Below are 15330 nucleotides of genomic sequence, written 5' to 3'. Positions count from 1 at the left end.
CTAAAATACAGAGACTGGCACTCCTCATTTGGCATCCCTTACACATCTTTAAAATAGATATATCTGACCTGGTTGATGTTTCTATGATTCCTTGGAGAATCTGAGGGGGGAAAAGAATGTACGTTATCTGTAAGTAAGTATGCTTAGTACCAAACCAGCATGGGTGCAGAAAAGAATATAGTAAAGTAGTTAGCATAAAGAGGTTCAATGAGGATATATTCAATACATAATACTCAGATTTTATTATATTTATCTTACCAGCTTCCTCAACATGAAGGCTATATAATTCAGAATATCTCAGCCTAGTCAACAGTTCCAAAAGAGAACTGCCCACAAAAAAACGGAAAAAAAACTACCACAAAAAAACAACATATAAGAAAAAAAGAGAGAGAAAAAAGCAAAAAGAAAAAATAATTGGGCATCTCCAATGATGCCCTAAATGGGGTTGATCAGGGTTTTTTCCCCCCCGCATGTGTCCATGGCTAAACCGGCTTTGTTTAGCGAGAGAATATGGGAGCCTTCCTCGCATATATCTTCTTTTGTGTAAATTTTAAGTTTTCCTCCTTCGATATTTGACAGTGGACCATTCTTTATCCAGGAGTAAGGCCTGCTGGTCCCCTGGAGGTGAATTAATTTCCACTGGGGCAACTAGCCCCCATTCTACACATAACTCCATAAGATCTTTCGGTGAATAAGCCACAAAACTCCTACCATTGTGGGAGATAATTACCCGTACTGGGAACCCCCATTTATATAGAATGTTATTTTTGCGTAGAATACTAGTTCCGTAGGCAAATTCTTTCCGTTTTAACATAGTTGCAGCTGATAGATCTGCATATATATGTAGGTTTTTAAACTTCTCTGGTAGTTCTGGGGGGTTCCTGGAAACCGCCATTATTCTTTCTTTAGTTGTGAAAAAATGTAGGCGCAATATTACATTACTTGGCAGACCAGCCGGGAGGTTTTTTGCTTTTGGCAGACGATGAGCTCTGTCCATTGTCATATCCAGATTAGTGAGATTGGGGACTAAGATGGTGAAATATTCCATTAAGAAAACCTTCAGATCGGCCCTTTTCACTGACTCTGGAATACCCCTTATGCGCAAATTGTTCCTTCTGGCCCGATCTTCCATATCAGCCATCTTATTTTGGAGAGAATAATGGAATCTTTTCTTTAAGCCCTTCTACAGTCTCTGCAAGATCATTATGTACTTGGGTTTGTGATTCAATTTTATGCTCTAAATGATCCGTACGCATCCCCAGGGACTGAATCTCCTGCTGGATAGATTTGACGGCAGATTGTAGTATACCTGTAAATGATTCTTGGAGAGCGGCCAGCATATTTTTCATGGCAGACTCCAACACTGGGATAATAGGTGATATTGGGGGAGTGACATGTACAGTAGTCAGCTCCTCCACTGTTGACTCCTGTGCGGGTTGTATCTCCAAGATGTTGCCAACAGGGGGGCAGGGGGGGTCACCGAGAGTGAGAGGCGTTTAAGAGATGCTTTGGCTGCCGGGCTAAAAGCCACTGGCGCTGATAGGGAAGCCAGTGATAGAATACATTTTGCGGCATTGTCTATTTGGTTTTGGTTAGGTCCCTTTTCATAGCAGATGCCACTAGCTCCTTCTCTGTGGTGCCCATCTCCTAGAGAGGAGTCACAATCAAATCCCATGTATTTAACAGTTTTATTTTCCTCTGAAATTACATTCCTGCTTTCATATAGGACCTCCTTAGTCTCTGTCCCCCGCTCTATGTTTGCGCTACTAGGGTGCAGTAGTTTTGTTTTATCCTTTGTATTCAGTCTTTTTACTGCTCCCGCATATCCAAAGTCCCCACCTGCCCGCATACCTGTCTTTGAGCAATCTGCATGCGTCTCCCCGGGCGTCCTCGGGTCATCCATGGCTTTGGTACGCTGATCCTGATCTCCGCTCGGCAGGTCCACGTGTTGTCCCGGCGTCTGGTGGAGCAGCACTTCCCCTACGGTAGTCTTGTCTAGGAGATTCCCTCTCGTTGCAGGACTCCCGTATCTCAAGGACCTGACAGGCTGCGGCTCAGCTCTCGCGAGAGTACCGCAGCCTCGTTCCGTTTCCTCTTCTGGAGTCTTCGGCGGTCTGCCTCTGCCTGCTTGCGAGATCCCAATGCTCGATTTCGGCGTGCTGGAAGCATCCATCCTCAACATGGCAAGCGCCCGCTTCCCTGGGCCGCTGCTCCCAAACGGTTCATGTGCCGGATAGAATTGGGTAAGTTTTACCGGGCTAGCTCTCTTGGTTCTACTGCGAGTCATGTTTAGGATAGGACCCCAATTGTTAATTGCTCCTCTGGGTCGTAATTATAGATAGGCCAGCAGAATACAGGAGAACAATGTTCTGGGAGGCTGACACACTTTTCTCTCTGGCCGGGTTTAGATAGAGGTATGCCGGACAAAATTAGCGATGGTCCATGCTCGGGTAACTCAGCCTCAAGCCGCCACCGCCATGCTTGTTAGCCACGCCCCTTGTGAGGTGGTTTTTTGCGCCCCCGTGAATCCTTGCGTCAACTCCTCCCCCAGCTCTCCGAAGATTTCCGAAGCTAGAGCTGGGGGAGGGCAGAGCAAGGGGAGAGAGAAGTACAGGCCCCCTCCCTCATCTCCCCTCCCTGAGCTCAGGACGGACGTAGATCTCCACGGGGAGAAGTACACGCCCCCTCCCTCATCTCCCCAAACTGAGGACGTAGATCTCCACGGGGAGAAGTACACGCCCCCTCCCTCATCGCTCCAAACTGAGGACGTAGATCTCCACGGGGAGAAGTACACGCCCCCTCCCTCATCTCCCCAAACTGAGGACGTAGATCTCCACGGGGAGAAGTACACGCCCCCTCCCTCATCTCCCCAAACTGAGGACGTAGATCTCCACGGGAAGAAGTACACGCCCCCTCCCTCATCTCTCCAAACTGAGGACGTAGATCTCCACGGGGAGAAGTACATGCCCCCTCCCTTATCTCCCCAAACTGAGGACGTAGATCTCCACGGGGAGAAGTACATGCCCCCTCCCTTATCTCCCCAAACTGAGGACGTAGATATCCATGGGGAGAAGTACATGCCCTCTCCCTTATCTCCCCGAGCTGAGGACGTAGATCTCCACGGGGAGAAGTACATGTGCCCTCCCTGATCTCCCCAAACTGAGGACGTAGATCTCCACGGGGAGAAGTGCACGCCCCCTCCCTCATCTCCCCAAACTGAGGACGTAGATCTCCACGGGGAGAAGTACATGCCCCCTCCCTTATCTCCCCGAGCTGAGGACGTAGATCTCCACGGGGAGAAGTACACGCCCCCTCCCTCATCTCCCCAAACTGAGGACGTAGATCTCCACGGGGAGAAGTACACGCCCCCTCCCTCATCTCCCGAAACTGAGGACGTAGATCTCCACGGGGAGAAGTACACGCCCCCTCCCTCATCTCCCCAAGCTGAGGACGTAGATCTCCACGGGGAGAAGTACATGCCCCCTCCCTGATCTCCCCAAACTGAGTACGTAGATCTCCACGGGGAGAAGTACACGCCCCCTCCCTGATCTCCCTGAGCTGAGGACGTAGATCTCCACGGGGAGAAGTACACGCCCCCTCCCTCATCTCCCCAAACTGAGGACGTAGATCTCCACGGGGAGAAGTACACGCCCCCTCTCTCATCTCCCCAAACTGAGGACGTAGATCTTCATGGGGAGAAGTACATGCCCCTTCCCTTATCTCCCCGAGGTGAGGACGTAGATCTCCACGGGGAGAAGTACATGCCCCCTCCCTCATCTCCCCAAACTGAGGACGTAGATCTCCACGGGGAGAAGTACACGCCCCCTCCTTGATCTCCCCGAGCTGAGGACGTAGATCTCCACGGGGAGAAGTACATGTCCCCTCCCTTATCTCCCCAAACTGAGGACTCAGATCTCCACGGGGAGAAGTACAAGCCCCCTCCCTTATCTCCCCAAACTGAGGACGTAGATCTCCACGGGGAGAAGTACAAGCCCCCTACCTTATCTCCCCAAACTGAGGACTCAGATCTCCACGGGGAGAAGTGCACGCCCCCTCCCTGATCTCCCCAAACTGAGGACGTAGATCTCCACGGGGAAAAGTACATGCCCCCTCCCTCATCTCCCCGAGCTGAGGACGTAGATCTCCACGGGGAGAAGTACATGCCCCCTCCCTGATCTCCCCAAACTGAGTACGTAGATCTCCACGGGGAGAAGTACATGCCCCCTCCCTCATCTTCCCTGCTTGAGCTCTGTCTGTTTTTACTGTACACGGACAGGGGATGTACTGCAGGGACTGGGAATAAATCTCTGACTGGGGATGATTTCTATGTGAGGAGGAGGGGGTCCCTGTTATGTGTGTGCGTGTGCTGGGAGTTGTAGTCCCTGTTATGTGTGCATGTAGACTGAGAGTTGTAGTCCCTGTTAGGTGTGTGTGTATGCTGGGAGTTGTAGTCCCTGTTAGGTGTGTGTGTATGCTGGGAATTGTAGTCCCTGTTAGGTGTGTGTGTATGCTGGGAGTTGAAGTCCCTGTTATGTGTGTATGTATGCTGGAAGTTGTAGTCCCTGTTAGGTGTGTGTGTATGCTGGGAGTTGCAGTCCCTGTTAGGTGTGTGTGTATGCTGGGAGTTGTAGTCCCTGTTATGTGTGTGTATATGTATGCTGGAAGTTGTAGTCCCTGTTAGGTGTGTGTGTATGCTGGGAGTTGTAGTCCCTGTTAGGTGAGTGTGTGTATGCTGGGAGTTGTAGTCCCTGTTAGGTGTGTGTGTGTGTATGCTGGGAGTTGTAGGCTGGCTTCTGCTATTTCATTGGGTGTTTATTAGCCCCATAAAGAGGACATAGAAATTAATGGGGTTTGTACAGGACATGAATATCACTGTATGAACCCTGTGCATTTATATGTCAGAGTTCATACAGGGAAGCAGAGATGCAGGGGGTTCATATAGGGAGCAGAGATGCACGGGGATCATACAGGGAAGCAGAGATGCATAGGGTTCATATAGGGAGCAGAGATGCACAGGGTTCATACAGGGAATGCACAGGGTTCATACAGGGAAGCAGAGATGCACAGGGTTCATACAGGGAAGCAGAGATGCACGGGGTTCATACAGGGAAGCAGAGATGCACGGGGTTCATACAGGGAAGCAGAAATGCACGGGGTTCATACAGGGAAGCAGAGATGCACAGGGTTCATACAGGGAAGCAGAGATGCACAGGGTTCATACAGGGAAGCAGAGATGCACAGGGTTCATACAGGGAAGCAGAGATGCACAGGGTTCATACAGGGAAGCAGAGATGCAAAGGGTTCATACAGGGAAGCAGAGATGCACATGGTTCATACAGGGAAGCAGAGATGCAAAGGGTTCATACAGGGAAGCAGAGATGCACATGGTTCATACAGGGAAGCAGAGATGCATGGGGTTCACACAGGGAAGCAGAGATGTACGGGGATCATACAGGGAAGCAGAGATGCACGGGGATCATACAGGGAAGCAGAGATGCACAGGGTTTGTACAGAGGTCTTCATGTCAGCGTGTATTGTACTGCAGCTTTGAGAGAAAATCATGTAGGAGGGACGTACAGGAGAAATAACTCTGTAGCATGTACAGCTTCATCCAGGGGAAATTGAGAAGGAGGGGAAAACGGATTTTGGCGGCAGCCGCCAATTGAAATCTACACTTGCAGAATTCTGTGAGTGGAGTTTTAGATTAAATCATTAACCTGTCTAGGTCCAAGGGCGTACCTGTACGGCCTCAGGGTTTCCGGTCACTACCGGTAACTGGGCGGTGAATGGCACGTGATGCCTGCTGAAATCGTTCAGCAGGCATCCCGTGCCAATGCCTGGGGGGCTCCTGAGGCCCCCCCCCCCCATGTTGGTCAATTCAGACCGGAGATTTGTGGCGATTCCAGATCATATGTGTCTCCGGTGACCCGATAAATAAGGGTGTTCAGGGCTGTCCAAGACAGGTTCAATCACCCTGAAGTGATAGGAGTGAAGTGGCAGGGGTGCCACCCCTCCTATCTCTGCTATTGGTCGGTCAGAAGGGACCGACCAATAGCAGATCATGGAGGTGGCGCATGGGTTAAAATTCAGTTCCTCCGCTCTGCCCACCCACGGTAGTCCGGGCAGAGCGGGGGGAACTGTGATGTGAGCAGCGGTGGAGGTCCCTTACCAATTGCAGGCGGCGATCCTCCTCTAAGTGAGGCGGGCAGCGAACGTGCTGTTGACGGGAGCCAGGAGGTGAGTACTTTCCTAGCAACATCTGGAGGGCCACAGTTTGGAGATCACTGTTCAGTGGTCTCTAAATGGTAGCCATCCAGATCTTGCATAACTACAACTCCCAGCATGCACGAACAGCAAATGGCTGTCTGGGCATGCTGAGAGTTGTATTTGTGTACCTCCAGCTGTTGCATATCTACAACTCCCAGCATGCCCTTTGGTTATCAGTGCATGCTGGGAGTTGTAGTTTTGCCACAGCTGGAGGCCCACTGGTGAGGAAGCACCCAGTTAGGTAACAGAACCTAACTCAGTGCTTCCCCACCAGTGAGCCTCCAGCTGTTGCAAAACTACAACTCCCAGCATGTATGGTCTGTCAGTGCATGCTGTGAGTTGTAGTTATGCAACATCTGGATAGCCACAATTTAGAGACCACTGCACAGTGATCTCGAAACTGTGGCCCTCCAGATGTTGCTAGGCAACTACTCACCTCCTGGCTCCCGTCAACAGCACGATCGCCGCCCGCCACACTTAGAGGAGGATCCTCGCCCGCAGTCAGTAAGGGACCGCCATCGCTGCTCACATCACTGTTCCCCCGCTCTACCCGGACTACCGTGGGTGGGCAGAGCAGAGGAACTGAACTTTAACCCTCGCACCACCTCCCCGATCTGCTATTGGTCGGTCACTTCTGACCGGTCAATAGCAGAGATAGGTGGGGTGGCACCCCCGCCACCTCACTCCCATCACTTAAGGGTGATCGAAGCTGTCTAGGACAGCCCCAAACACCCTTATTTACTGGGTCACCGGAGACACATATGACCTGGAATCGCCACAAATCTCTGGTCTGAATGGAACAACATGTGGGGCGCTCAGGAGCCCACCAGGCACTGGCATGGGATGCCTGCTGAACAATTTCAGCAGGCATCCTGTTCCGTTCACCGCCCGGTTACTGGTGGTGACCGGAAACCCTGAGGCCGTACAGATACGTCCTTGGTCCTAGACAGGTTAATTGTGGTGTCCCGGTACCGTATTGCATACCATACCTTGTATGGTGGTCCCCAAAGTCAGTGAGTACGCTCAGGTAGGGTCCCCCAGGTGGGACAGCCCCTAGTCGCCTCTCCTCTACTCTAATTCTGTAATGTTTATACATGGACATATTTGGTTATAATGTATATTTAATACAATGTATAGTATACTTACCTTGCTAGCGTCGCAGGACCCATAATCCTCTGTGAAGGTGATTGACATCAGTATGGACAAATTAGCACTAGTCCAGCCCCTGCCCATATAAGGGAGCTGTAGCCAATGATCGCTCTCTTGGGTTACTGCTCTCGTGGATGCCAGACAAGCAGGACGGATCTGCACAACTTTGAAAGACACTCTAGGCCTAACAACCTAACGGCCTCAGCAGAACCTAAACCGTGAGTCCTAAACTAATCCCCGCTAAAGCTAGCGTGACTACTGGACCGCAACTAAATCCCCTAAATCCAGTGGAACAGCGCATATTATCCTAAAGACTCTAAATTGCTTAAGGTCCCAACCTTTGTCAATCTCCAAGAGAATTTGCACTTGTAGAGGAGACATTTCCTGTTGTGAAGTTTGCATAAAATCTTCAGTAAAAGATCCAACTGTTTTCAGCAAACTCTCCGGTTGTGGACATTCAATTATTTTATACCTCCCTATCGCTCTTGGGAAGGGTGGCGGTAGGACAATCATTACAGAGGAGCCCTCACCCTGGCATTACGAATAGCAAGGGTTAACCAGACACCCTTTAGTCACCGCACAGCTACACTCCCCATACCCTACTCCCCCAGGCTATCACATAATGATTTAATCTAAAACTCCACTTGCAGAATTCAATTGGCGGCTGCTGCCAAAATCCGTTTTCCCCTCCTTCTCAATTTCCCCTGGATGAAGCTGTACATGCTACAGTGTTATTTCTCCTGTACGTCCCTCCTGACATGATTTTCTCTCAAAGCTGCTGTGCAATAAACGCTGACATGAAGACCTCTGTACAAATCCTGTGCATCTCTGCTTCCCTGTATGAACCCCGTGCATCTCTGCTTCCCTGAATGAACCCTGTGCATCTCTGCTTCCCTGTATGAACCCCGTGCATCTCTGCTTCCCTGTATGAGCCCCGTGCATCTCTGCTTCCCTGAATGAACCCTGTGCATCTCTGCTTCCCTGTATGAACCCCATGCATCTCTGCATCCCTGTATGAAATCCATGCATCTCTGCTTCCCTGTACGAACCCCATGCATCTCTGCTTCCCTGTATGGACCCCGTGCATTTCTGCTTCCCTGTATGAAACCTGTGCATCTCTGGTTCCCTGTATGAACCCCGTGCATCTCTGCTTCCCTGTATGAACCCCGTGCATCTCTGCTTTCCTGTGTGAACCCTGTGCATCTCTGCTTTCCTGTGTGAACCCTGTGCATCTCTGCTTCCCTGTATGAACCTCGTGCATCTCTGCTTCCCTCTATGAACCCCGTGCATCTCTTTTTTCCTGTGTGAACCCTGTGTATCTCTGCTCCCCTGTATGAACCCTGTGCATCTCTGCTTCCCTGTATGAACCCCATGCATCTCTGGTTCCCTGTATGAACCCCGTGCATCTCTGCTTCCCTGTATGAACCCCATGCATTTCTGCTTCCCTGTATGAACCCTGTGCATCTCTGCTTCCCTGTATGAACCCTTTGCATCTCTGCTTCCCTGTATGAACCCTTTGCATCTCTGATTCCCTGTATGAACCCCATGCATCTCTGCTTTCCTGTGTGAACCCTTTGCATCTCTGCTTCCCTGTATGAACCTCGTGTATCTCTGCTTCCCTGTATGAACGCTGACATATAAATGCACAGGGTTCATACAGTGATGTTCAGGTCCTGTACAAACCCCATGCATTTCTACGTCCTCTTTAAGGGGCTAATGAACACCCAATGAAAACGCATAAGCCAGACCGTGCAGTTCGCCCCCCCCTTGCATCCCGAGGAAACCTGCGTTATACACAGCACACTAACATAACTCAGCCCTGGTTGGGAAACACTGGTATACACACAAAAGGGACTACAACTCCCAGCATGTGTCATTCAGGAGTCTTCAGTCTGTGGTATAACACCAGCATGCTGCCTCTGTAGTCTCCTGGGAGTTGTAGTTCACCACACCTCTACAAGGCATACACTACCAGGGTGCCTCCAGGTGTTGCAAATCTACAACTCCCAGCATTACCTGGTTGGGAAACACAGGCATACACACAACTAACAGGTACTACAACTCCCATCATACACGCACACATAACAGGGACTACAACTCCCAGCATACACACACACACACCTAAAAGGGACTACAACTCCCAGCATTCCCTGGTTGGGAACCACTGGCATACACACACCTAACAGGGACTACAACTCCCAGCATACACACACTCCTTACAGGGACTAGGAAAGCAGAGATGCACGGGGTTCATACAGGAAAGCAGAAATGCACGGTGTTCATACAGGGAAGCAGAGATGCACGGGGTTCATACAGGAAAGCAGAAATGCACAGGGTTCATACAGGGAAGCAGAGATGCACCTAACAGGGACTACAACTCCCAGCATACACACACAAACCTAACAGGGACTACAACTCCCAGCATACATACACACACACCTAACAGGGACTACAACTCTCAGCATTCCCTGGTTGGGAACCACTGGCATACACACACCTAACAGGGACTACAACTCCCAGCATACACACCCCTTACAGGGACTACAACTCCCAGGATACACACACACACCTTACAGGCAGTGGCGTTGCGACCCGGGTGCGGGGGGTGCGGTCCGCACCGGGTGACACCAACCTAATGGGGTGACACCAAGACGCTCCGCAGCACCTCCCCTCCCCAGCTACACTGGCACACCCCATCTGTGCCCGACCGGCCTCCCATCCGTCAGCACACCCCCCCCCCCCCCCGCCTTCACCTGCGCTGTGTGTGCGGTGCGCCCGTCCGTCAGCAACCCCCCCCCCCTTTCACCTGCACTGTGCGCCCATCCGTCATCACAACCCCCCTCACCTACACCAGCACTGTGCCCGGCCTCTACTCCCACGTCTGCGCCGGCCTGACGTCACACCGCATGGCCGCGCAGGAGGACGTCAGTTACGTCACTCGCAGGGCGCCCGGTGAGAAGGAGCGCTTCGCTGGATGGGTGAGTGTGTGTGTCTGTCTCTCTGTCTGTCTCTATCTATGTTTGTGTGTGTGACTCTGTGTGTGTGTGTGTGTGTGTGAGAATGTGTGTGTTTGTGTGACTCTCTGAGTGTGTGTGACTGTGTGTGTTTGTGTGATTGTGTGTGTGTGTTTGTGCGACTCTGTGTGTGTGTGTGTGTGTGTGTGACTGTGTGTGTGTCTGTCTGTGAGTGTGTGTCTCTGTGTGTGTGTGTTTGTGTGTGTCTCTCTGTGTTGTATGTGTTTTTTTTGTGTGTGTGTGTGTGTGTGTGGGGGGGGGGATTGAACCAGCGATCTAATGTGGGGAGACTTTGACCCATTGTGGGGAACCTGCAAGGGCACCTGCGGCCTAATGTTGGGAAACTACTGCCAAATGTGCGGAGTCTATGCTACCTAATGTGGGGAATCTATGCTACCTAATGTGGGGAATCTATGCTACCTAATGTGGGGAATCTGTGCTACCTAATGTGGGAAATCTATGCTACCTAATGTGGGGAATCTGTGCTACCTAATGTGGGGAATCTATGCTACCTAATGTGGGGAAATTGCTACCTAATGTGGGGTAACTGGTACCTACCTAATGTGGGGGAACTGGTACCAAATGTGGGGAATCTATGCTGCCTAATGTGGGGAAACTGCTACCTACCTAATGTGGGGGAACTGCGGCCTACTTAATGTGGGGGAACTGCTGCCTACCTAATGCTCCCCCCCTGGCAGTAGCACCCTCATCATCCTCCAGCAACACTCCCCCAGTAGTAGCACCTCCATCATCCACTAGCAACACCACCAATACCCCCCTCCCGTGGTAATAGCATCAGCTAACGGATGTTGAGGGGTGTTACTGCGGTTGTGGTATTATATTCAGAGGGTGCACTGTATGGCAACGTTATATTCAGAGGGCGCAGTGGGGGGTAGTATTATATTCAGAGGGCGCAGTGGGTGGTAGTATTATATTCAGAGGGCGCAGTGGGTGGTAGTATTATATTCAGAGGGCGCAGTGGGTGGTAGTATTATATTCAGAGGGGGCAGTGGGTGGTAGTATTATATTCAGAGGGCGCAATGGGTGGTAGTATTATATTCAGAGGGCACAATGGGTGGTAGTATTATATTGAGAGGGCGCAGTTTGTGGTAGTATTATTAGAGATGAGCGAACTTACAGTAAATTCGATTCGTCACAAACTTCTCGGCTTGGCAGTTGATGACTTATCCTGCTTAAATTAGTTCAGCCTTCAGGTGCTCCGGTGGGCTGGAAAAGGTGGATACATTCCTAGGAAAGAGTCTCCTAGGACTGTATCCACCTTTTCCAGCCCACCGGAGCACCTGAAAGCTGAACTAATTTATGCAGGAAAAGTCATCAACTGCCGAGCCGAGAAGTTCGTGATGAGTTGAATTTACTGTAGTTCGCTCATCTCTAAGTTTTATATTCAGAGGGCGCAGTGGGTGGTAGTATTATATTCAGAGGGCATAGTATGTGGTAGTATTATATTCAGTGGGTACAGTGTGTGGCGGTATTATATTCAGGGGTACAGTATGTGGCAGATTTATATTCAGAGGGTACAGTATGTGGCAGATTTATGTTCAGAGGGCACAGTGTGTGGTAGTATTATATTCAGAGGGTGCAGTGGGTGGTAGTATTATATTCAGAGGGTACAGTATGTGGTAGTATTATATTCAGAGGGTACAGTATGTGGTAGCATTATATTCAGAGGGTACAGTATGTGGCGGTATTATATTCAGTGGGTACAGTGTGTGGCAGTATTATATTCAGAGGGTACAGTATGTGGCGGTATTATATTCAGAGGGTACATTATGTGGCGGTATTATATTCAGAGGGTACAGTGTGTGGCGGTATTATATTCAGAGGGTGCAGTGGGTGGTAGTATTATATTCAGAGGGTACATAGTGTGGTATTATTATATTCAGGGGTACAGTATGTGGCTGATTTTATATTCAGAGTGTACAGTATGTGTTGGTATTATATTCAGAATGTACAGTGTGTGGTAGTATTATATTCAGTGTGTATGGAAGGTTTATAATCAAAGAGTATAGTGTATAGTAGTATTATATTTAGAGGATACAGTGTCTGGCAGGTTTATAAAAATAATTGTTTTCTTATAGAGGATGAGAATGTGCTGACATAGTGAGGAGACGTCTGGGCGTCACATTCTGCAGAGAGAAGTTTTAGCTGGAACAAGTCCTGGCGGTATGTTCCATCTGAATTAGATAAGGAAAGACTATAGAGAAGACGTCACCTGTAGTCACTGATATCATTGTGTATTCTCCCCACTATAGAGAAGACGTCACCTGTAGTCACTGATATCATTGTGTATTCTCCTCACTATAGAGAAGACGTCACCTGTTGTCACTGATATCATTGTGTATTCTCCTCACTATAGAGAAGACGTCACCTGTAATCACTGATATCATTGTTTATTCTCCTCACTATAGAGATGTCACCTGTAGTCACTGATATCATTGTGTATTCTCCTCACTATAGAGAAGACGTCACCTGTAGTCACTGATATCATTGTGTATTCTCCTCACTATAGAGAAGACGTGACCTGTAGTCACTGATATCATTGTGTATTCTCCTCGCTATAGAGAAGACGTCACCTGTAGTCACTGATATCATTGTGTATTCTCCTCTCTATAGAGAAGACATCACCTGCAGTCACTGATATCATTGTACATTCTCCTCTATAGAGAAGACGTCACCTGTAGTCACTGATATCATTGTGTATTCTCCTCACTATAGAGAAGATGTCACCTGTAGTCACTGATATTATTGTGTATTCTCCTCACTATAGAGAAGACGTCACCTGTAGTCACTGATATCATTGTGTATTCTCCTCACTATAGAGAAGACGTCACCTGTAGTCACTGATACCATTGTACATTCCCCTCTCTATGTCCTATCAGAGCTGTAGTCGCTTGTCAGTTCTACATTTATGGTCAGTGAAACTACAACTCCCAGCATAACCTTACCACTGCATAAAGGGGTACTCTACTGGAAAACATTTTTTTTAATCAACTGGTGCTACAAAGTTAAACAGATTTGTAAATTACTTCTATTTAAAAATCTTAATCCTTCCAGTACTTATTAGCTGCTGTATAAGCGATTCACAGGAAGTTATTTTCTTTTTTAATTTCTTTGTCTGACCACAGTGATCTGTGCTGACACCTCTGTCCGTGTCAAGAACTGTCCATAGTAGGAGCAAATCCCCATAGCAAACCTATCCTGCTTTGGACAGTTCCTGACATGGACAGAGGTGTCAGCAAATAGCACTGTGGTCAGACTGGAAAGAACTACACAACTTCCTGTGGAGCATACACCAGCTTATAAGTACTGTAAGTATTAAGATTTTAAATAGAAGTAATTTAAAAATCTGTTTAACTTTCTGGCACCAGTTGATATAACAGTAAATGTTTTCCAGTGGAGTACCCCTTTAAGTAATTCTGGGAGCTGTATATTTAAATGGTGAAAACGTCTTTAACACTTTCCCATTCTGTGGCAACTGGTATGTCTGATTATTATACTGGAATTTCTCACAATGCGCTACAACAGTGGTGTCTGTCACAACAGGCTAAAAACTTACTGGGGAAGGTATGGGGGTGACACCATTTTCTACCGCATCGGGTGACACCAACCCTAGCAACGCCACTGCTTACAGGGACTACAACTCCCAGCATTCCCTGGTTGGGAACCACTGGCATACACACACCTAACAGGGACTACAACTCCCAGCATACACACACCTTACAGGGACTACAACTCCCAGCATTTCCTGGTTGGGAACCACTGGCATACACACACCTAACAGGGACTACAACTCCCAGCATACACACACATACCAGGGACTACAACTCCCAGCACACACACACACATAACAGGGACCCCCTCCTCCTCACATAGAAATCATCCCGAGTCAGAGATTTATTCCCAGTCCCTGCAGTACATCCCCAGTCCGTGTACAGTAAAAGCAGACAGAGCTCAAGCAGGGAAGATGAGGGAGGGGGCATGTACTTCTCCCCGTGGAGATCTACATCCTCAGTTTTGGGAGATAACGTAGGGGGCATGTACTTCTCCCCGTGGAGATCTACGTTCTCACCTCGGGGAGATAAGGGAGAGGGCATGTACTTCTCCCCATGGAGATCTACGTCCTCACCTCGGGGAGATAAGGGAGGGGGCATTTACTTCTCCCCGTGGAGATCTACGTCCTCAGCTCGGGGAGATAAGGGAGGGGGCATGTACTTCTCCCTGTCGAGATCTACGTCCTCAGTTTGGGGAGATGAGGGAGGGGGCATGTACTTCTCCCCGTGGAGATCTACGTCCTCAGTTTGGGGAGATCAGGGAGGGGGCATGTACTTCTCCCCATGGAAATCTACGTCCTCAGATTGGGGAGATGAGGGAGGGGGCATGTACTTCTCCCCGTGGAGATCTACGTCCTCAGCTCGGGGAGATAAGGGAGGGGGCGTGTACTTCTCCCCGTGGAGATCTACGTCCTCAGTTTGGGGAGATAAGGTAGGGGGCGTGCACTTCTCCCCGTGGAGATCTACGTCCTCAGTTTGGGGAGATAAGGGAGGGGGCATGTACTTCTCCCCGTCGAGATCTACGTCCTCAGTTTGGGGAGATCAGGGAGGGGGCATGTACTTCTCCCCGTGGAGATCTACGTCCTCAGTTTGGGGAGATGAGGGAAGGGGCATGTACTTCTCCCCGTGGAGATCTACGTCCTCAGCTCGGGGAGATAAGGGAGGGGGCATGTACTTCTCCCCGTGGAGATCTACGTCCTCAGTTTGGGGAGATGAGGGAAGGGGCATGTACTTCTCCCCGTGGAGATCTACGTCCTCAGCTCGGGGAGATAAGGGAGGGAGCGTGTACTTCTCCCCGTGGAGATCTACGTCTTCAGTTTGGGGAGATA

The 15330-nt window shown here is 49.6% G+C and overlaps 1 protein-coding gene across 2 annotated transcripts in view; it reads right to left on the bottom strand.

Annotated features, from left to right (window-relative positions):
• Positions 1 to 15330, bottom strand: part of LOC130368859 (histone H3-like centromeric protein A) — a 132681-nt gene that overhangs the window by 114907 nt on the left and 2444 nt on the right. For both annotated transcript variants that reach the window (XM_056573241.1, XM_056573249.1), the window contains exon 2: positions 69 to 100. The gene's annotated coding sequence lies outside the window, so the exon portion shown is untranslated. The remainder of the gene's footprint in view (positions 1 to 68; positions 101 to 15330) is intronic.

This window comes from Hyla sarda, chromosome 1 (assembly GCF_029499605.1).
Source record: "Hyla sarda isolate aHylSar1 chromosome 1, aHylSar1.hap1, whole genome shotgun sequence".
Lineage (NCBI taxonomy): Eukaryota > Metazoa > Chordata > Amphibia > Anura > Hylidae > Hyla > Hyla sarda.
This window is presented reverse-complemented; position numbering and strand designations above follow the sequence as displayed.